We start from the raw sequence: 7,736 nt of genomic DNA, 5'->3' as shown, positions 1-7,736 counted from the left end.
TTGGGGGTTCTGTGTAATTTTCTAGCAAAAAAATTATGATTTTTACATGTAGGAGAATAGGCCCGGTATTGAAGTGGTTAACCTGCAATTAGGACAGGTATCAGTGATATAAGTTGCATTCAGGGTGGGTATTGGGCATTATAGCTGATTCTTACTATATGCAGCAAATACAACCCCTGAACACAGATTTCTGTACTATGGGTGTATGATGCCTTAAAGCAAACTTTCTACACAAAGGGCCAGTTTAGTGTCCTTTAGACTTTAGGGGGGCCAGACTTTGGCCAGTGGAAGTAGAAAAGGTCCCAACAACAGTGGGGGAGGGGATGCTCCATCGTTTGTTTCAGTGGGAGCAATTGTGCCTCATCATTGGTGTCAGTGGGAGGAATTGTGCCCCATCATTGGTGTCAGTGGGAGGAATTGTGCCCCATCATTGGTGTCAGTGGGAGGAATTGTGCCCCATCATTGGTGTCAGTGGGAGAAATTGTGCCCCTTCATTGGTGTCAGTGGGAGGGATTGTACCCCATCATTGGTGTCAGTGTGAGGAATTGTGCCCCATCATTGGTGTCAGTGGGATGAATTGTGCCCCATCATTGGTGTCAGTGGGAGAAATTGTGCCCCTTCACTGGTGTCAGTGGGAGGAATTGTGCCCCATCATTGGTGTCAGTGGGAGGAATCGTGCCCCATCATTGTTGTCAGTGGGAGGAATTGTGCCCCATCATTGGTGTCAGTGGGAGGAATCGTGCCCCATCATTGGTGTCAGTGGGAGGAATTGTGCCCCATCATTGGTGTCAGTGGGAGGAATTGTGCCCCATCATTGGTGTCAGTGGGAGGAATTGTGCCCCATCATTGGTGTGAGTGGAGGAAATTATGCCCCACTATTGGTATCAGAGGATGAAATAGTTCCCCAGAGGCTGGATAAAAGCAAGCAAAGGGCCTCATCTGGCCCCCGGGCCACAGTTTGGAGACCACTGCCTTAAAGTATGGAATACAAAAAAATTACAAACTGTGATTTTAGCATAAAGCTGAAACTATATACTGTATGTGTTTATATGTCATCTCAATGTAACAATTCTTTTTCTTTCATTTTAATGTATTCTTTTGTTTACTGACTAGAGCAGTAAAATCCCACGTGATATTTAGTTTCATCAGATTGATAGCAGCTTTACGCTGGCTGTAGGCCTTGATTTGGTTTGCCGTTTTTATGTCAAACTACCATTAGTGTCAGCTCTGTTAAGCTGATTCACCTAAGTACATAGTTATTCCAGCCTGTCAGGTGCTTGGCTGCCCCCATCTGCCTCAGCTTTTAACAAGAAAAAAAAAAGACAACAGATGCATGCATACATATAACAACAAAAAAAATCATGCAGTGCAGATGGCATACGCTACCATACGTATCTGCAAAAAGTGACTGCCCCATGAGTGTAGCTTGGCATATATGGCTGTCACTGCTGACCTCTCCTTCTGGAAATGTTAATTGCCTGGCTGTCATGCTAATCCAGAGGCTTCAGTGTTTTCTAAGGCACTGACCTGAAACAAGCGAGTAACTCAAAAGATCTGGCTAGATTCTTTCTTTCTGATTTGCATGCTTGTTCTGTAATTGAGACAGAACTGAAGCAAGGGACAGTAAAAAAGCCAGTATCCTCCACATGATGTCATCAGGTTACCCCCTTTATTTCTCTCAGCACAGAGTTTCTTCAAAGTTGAACTTGAGGAATTGCAACTCCTGCGCTTGCACTGCAAGGGTTAAATGCTTGTTAAGTTTAGGGGTAAAGGATTAAAACGTACCTTATTCCTCGATCCATCAGGCTTTGGGAACTCTCCTTTCTAGTGCTCTAGGTTGTGCAAGGGCCCTCGCTGTCCTTATGTACAATACAGGGCTAATAGTCCTACATCATACCTAAGATGTCAGTGTGGAACCTTAGAGAAGAGGTGGGACGCCTTAGAGAGGAGGTTTTGGGAAAACGGTGGCAGAGATGGAGGGAACCTGCTGGAGTGAGTAATAAAGTAAATATTCTTCCACCCCTAGACTTACATTTAACCCCTGCAGGATTAGTGGGGCCCACTTCAAGGGTGTTTGTAGTGTAAGTCCTGGAGTTAAAATGATTGTAAGCCTTTAATGCTTACCTGCTCTGTGCTATGGTTTTGTGCAGAGCAGCCCAGTCCTTCTCTTCTGGGGTTCCCAGTTGGGGTTCCCACGTGCCCCCATAGCAAGCTGGTTGCTATGGGGGCACTCATGTGGGAACTTGTTAAACTTGAGCCGCTGCTCTGTGTGTCCACAGACACATAGAGAGCAGCTCTGCTCTGCCCTCCCACACTCTCTCCTCACAAGCTGTGATTGACAGCAGCAGGTGCCAATGGCTCCTGCTGCTGCCTCAGTGTCCAGTGAGAAGAGAGGGAATGGAGAGAGCCTCTGCTCTCAGGCACAACACTGGACTGAGATCAGGCTTAGGTAAGTGTTTAGGGGGGCTGGGGGGAAGGAGCTGGACAAAGAAGATTTTTTACCTTAAAGGGGTTGTAAAGTCTCAAGGTTTTTCACCTGTTAAAAAACCTTCTGTGCTGCAGCTGCCCCCCAAAGCCCCCCTTTTTCTTACCTGAACCTGATTGTTCCAGCACGGAGCACAAGCCCAGCGGCTCCAGCCGCTGTCTCTATCCTCATTGGATAGATAGCAGCAGAAACCATTGGCTCCCGCTGCTGTCAATCAAATCCAGCAACACAGGAGCGGGGGGGGGCGGAGCTGAGTCCTGCTGTTTGTGTCAATGGGCACATCAGCGGGACTCGTGAGTGCCCCTCACACGGATGCCTCCCAGGAAATGCGGGTCCCCGTGGGGGAACCCGATGCAGAGGAGGAGCCAGGAGAAACAACAGGGCACCCAAGAAGAGGAGGATCTGGGCTGCTCTGTGCAAAACCCTTGCACAGAGCAGGTAAGTATAACATGTTTGTTATTTAAAAAGATAAAAACGAACCTTTACAAACACTTTAATGCAGAGAATGCATTAACGTAGAAGTTCACCCTAACACTAAAATCTGTAAATGTATAGCCATCACCAATCTAAGACTAACCTATCTATCTAGCTCTGTAAAGAACAGATTGCTATACATACCTATTTTTGAAGCTGCTCCGGTCCAGTCTCCAGCGGCAGAAGCTCTGCAGAGGACACAGCGGACAACGGCTGTGAAATGAATGGGGAGTGACATCACCCATAGACTTACTATGGGGCTTCCGTTGTCGCCTGCCTCCTCTGCACACGCCTCCACAGAGAAGCTGCCGCTGACAGCTCAGCGTGGGATCGGAGCAGAGCGGCTTCAAAAAAGGTATGTATAGTGATTTCTTCTTTACCGGGCTAGATGGCTTCATCTTAGATGGTGGATGCCTGTAGATTTACAGATTTTAGTGTCAGGATAAATATCTACTTTAAGGTAAAAACCTTCTACCTTTAGAACCACCTTAAGTTTATATTGTCCAGTGGCTCCCCATAATCCCTGGATCAGAACCACACTGAAGCTAATGGTGTTGCAGTTTCTATATGCAACACGAAGGAGTTCACTCACCATTATATATACTGTATATGGGGGGAGATGGAGACTAGAGTTTTAAGGGAGGTTGCCATAGGAGATCCCCATGCATTAATCTCTATACTTTCCAAGTAGCAAACAGGGTCTTGGTGCTTCCTTGTATATTTAGTCCACGTATAAATTGGAAAAGAAAATCTCACAAGGGTACTCTCAACTTCACCTACTATTGTGTAGCAAAGATCCAATATGATCGACAAGTGCCCTTGTGAGACTTTATTTTCTGTCTGTCTGTCTGTCTATCTATCTTTGTATCTTGAACTGAAGTGAATCTAAATCTTAACTGAATGATATTTCTATTTCTGACAATATTCTTTTCACCTTTTTTCATTTTAGTGCAGCGGATCTCCTTCAGCCTCTTCATACCAGCTTCATGTCTACATGTATGTACTCCAGCAGTTGCTGTGTGTCTCTACTTAGGGAGGCTTCATGATAGTGACTATGGTGGAACATAGTCCACCATACCTACATGTGCGATAATATTCAGGGTGGCCCCTTGTAGTCCTCACTGGATGTAGGTGTAAAAGGGTGACAACACAGAACAGTGATTGGGAGAAAGGAACAGAGATTTTTATCCAAAAACAGGAAGTGTCCGAACAAGGAAACTCATGGCAGGACCACTAGTCATTATTTTATTGAATGCTGTTGCATCAAAAAGATTGAAAATTACTTTGGAAACTACATTAACTTGTTAATGATTATTAGAGATTTTTGTGATCTCCTTGAAAAAGATGAGTCAGTATATGTAACTTTGTTCTTTCTACAATCAGATACAAATTTGACAAGTAAATTCTATCGGTCAAGAAAAGTATTTATACCTGGGTGAACCCAAGCAAAGAACTAAACTTCCTCTGCAGAACACTGAACATTATGCCTATATTTTGTATATGAGACTGCATCTAATCTAATTTGATAAGGGTGAATAATTTAAATATTTCGGCTATGGATTTTCTACTAAAAACACACATTTACTAAAAATGTTTTTGAAGATAAGCATAGTGAAGTAACCCATATTATCTTTAGACTTCCAATTTGAAGAGAAGCCCTTTCTCTTTTTTAAAGTCTGGTTTTACAATGTAATAAATCTGGTCCAATCAGAAAAGGCACAGATAGATTTATTGCTACAATGATGCTCATGATTTGGTTAACAAGTCTAAGTAGGTATAAATAGCAGTTTAAATAACATCTTGATAGATATGAGCTTGAATTAGTCTAGCCCCCTCTGATTTATTTTTAGTGGTGCTGTTAAATATAAAATATTTAATTGCTTGAAAAATAGCCTAACCTCTCTGGTATCCTGTTACAGTAAACTCTGTGAGTATAATTGCTGGGGTTGATTTACTAAAGAACTCATTTGGACTCTTGGTGAAATGGACCTGTGTTCATTTAAAACACCCTGGCATTTTATAAAACCTCTATCGCCCATGGCTTAAAGTTTGAAGCAAACACAATTTTACTTCACAAGTGTGAAAATATTCCTCAGTAAACCATACCAACCCTCTTTGGACTTCAGACCAAAAAGTTAACTCTATTAAATATAATACAATGTGATTAAAAAAACAAAAACATAAACACTGGGGTTGATTTACTAAAACTGGAGAGTACAAAATCTGCTGCAGCACTGCATGGCAGCCAATCAACTATCAGCTTCTAACGTCAGCTTGTTCAATTAAGCTTTGAAAATAAAACCTAGAAGCTGATTGGTTTCTATGCAGGGCTGCACTAGATTTTGCACTCTCTAGTTTTAGTAAATAAACACCATTGAGTACATGTTGTGGACTGGAGCTAAAGGATCAAGTCTTCTTGAGACTTGTAGCCCCACAGCAAAAAAGGAGCCACACTTATTGTTTGTGTTCTTAAAATGATAGCATTAATAGGGCCAGTTTCCAAAAAAACTATCAAATTGGATGGTTTATGGAGCGGAAATGTAACATGCTTTCATTTTGCAAAGTGTATCTTTGCAAGAAAATGTAGTAATTGTTACTTTTTAATTGTTGACCATACAGCTGTTCAGCTTTCAAGTTATAATAAACAATGTTTCAGGGGGAAAAAAAAACACCAGAAGAGCCCTGTGTAAGTTCTCAGTGGGGAAAGGCTGGCCATACATTGTACAATTTTTCTTTAGATTTACCAAAGGTCAAACATAAACATTTTCAATTTGAATGCAATTGGGCAGGCCCTTACACTACACAGTTGAAGGTAAATTTAAAGGAGATTGAATAAGAAAAGTGTATAATGTAGGGTTGTGACACTGATGTCACCTGTGTAACTTTGTCTAGTAGTAAGGAACAGTAGGGGAGTTTTCCTAAAACTGGTGCACACAGAATCTGGTGCAGCTTTGCATAGTAACCAATCAGCTTCCAGGTTTTATTATCAAAGTTTATTTGAACAAGCTAAAGTTGGATGCTGATTGTACACTGGGGAAGATTTACTAAAAACTGGTGCACACAGAATCTGCTGCAACTGTGCATAGTAAACAACTGTTAAACTGTGTTTTTCAATGGAGCCTTATGTTAACTTCAGATTTAGATAAAAACACTAAAAGCCTGCTATACTTTTTTCTTTTTTTTCTTTTTTGCACTGACTAAAAGGTAAGAACTATAAAACAGTGGATAGAAAAGTTTTTTTAATTGCTATAATGATACACCTCTTTTCAGAAACCCCTAATCTCTTTTTTTTTTGTAATATAATGTAATATAATATAAAAAAATATATAAGTATAACATACAAAGAAATTTGTACCTATACATATTGCAGAATATGGACTTTATATATGACCTCAATTTGCTTATTACGGTACATGATTATTTGAAAGGGTTAATTTGTTTAAAAAAAGTTAGGAATGTTCAGCTATCATAATACATAAAGTTATGTTCATTTTGACTATCTCATATGTGTAAAATAAAATACAATTTAAAAAAAACAGGATTTCTGTACGCACTTGATTGGAGTGTAAACAACATCATCCAAAGTGAAAACTCTACTTATTTCATAAATCAACCCTAAAATCTGTGAAGATTTTTTTGTGTTAAAAAAATGAGGGAATGTTCTAATTTTCATCTTTGCTCTTTTAACCAAAAAGGTGTAATTAATAATATAATACAGCAAAGCCATGCCACGTGACTGCAATGTTTGAATATCCTTGGAGTCAGCTAAATATAATTTTTGAAGATCCTTATCCAGGTGTTTTGGGTTTATTGCAATATATAAAAAGTGACAATTATTTTTAGTGGAGTCCAACAATAAACATGGCTAGAATATAGAACCTTATCATGGTGTATTGTGTTTACTGTCATATATAAAAAGTGAACATTATTTTTAGCTTAGTAGAATAATATTTAAACATGACAGTCGCATGGCTAGAATAAGGCCTTATTCACACAGCCTTATGCCAGATGCAGGCATTGTAAATAAAAATAAAATTAAAAAAAGCACAATTTTACGCAAGTATTCACTAATCATTACATAGGGACGTTTATGCTAAAAAAACAAATGCATAATAAGATCAGTCAATTTTTTTTTTTTTTTTTACGTCTGTGTGAATAAAGCCTAAAGATCATTATCTTTTTATCTTAAAAAATATTGTGAGTTACAGTTAATATTTTTAACTTAGCTCTTACAACTAAAGAATTATATATAATTAGTTATAATGCAGTAAAACTAACACACCAGGATATTGAGCTTTAAAAAAGTGACAATTATTTTAGCTGAGTCCACCCATATTTAAACATAACAGTCACATGACCAGAATAAGGATCCTTATATTTCATGTTTTTTAATTCCCAATATTACAAAAATATTGTAAGGAAAAGTTCTAATTTTTAACTTAGCTCTTACAACCAAAGAATTATATATAATTAGTTATAATGTACTAAAACTAAGACACCAGGATAAGGATATTTTTAAAAAAAGGATAATTATTTTAGCTAGAGTCCACCCATAAACATGACAGTCACATGCCTAAAATAAGGATCCTTGTCATTTTTATGTTAAAAAAAAAATTGTTGTAAAGAAAATTTAAAATTTTTTATTTCAGCTGTTATAGTGTAATATAGTACAGCAAAGCTGACGGCCCAGGATAAGGATCCTTAAAAAAAACACACACAATTACCCATCTTTGGTTAGAACATTAAGGGTAGAACTTTTCTTTTACATTTTTTTTTA

This window comes from Aquarana catesbeiana, linkage group LG06, assembly GCF_042186555.1.
Source record: "Aquarana catesbeiana isolate 2022-GZ linkage group LG06, ASM4218655v1, whole genome shotgun sequence".
Classification (NCBI taxonomy): Eukaryota; Metazoa; Chordata; class Amphibia; order Anura; family Ranidae; genus Aquarana; species Aquarana catesbeiana.
This window is presented reverse-complemented; position numbering follows the sequence as displayed.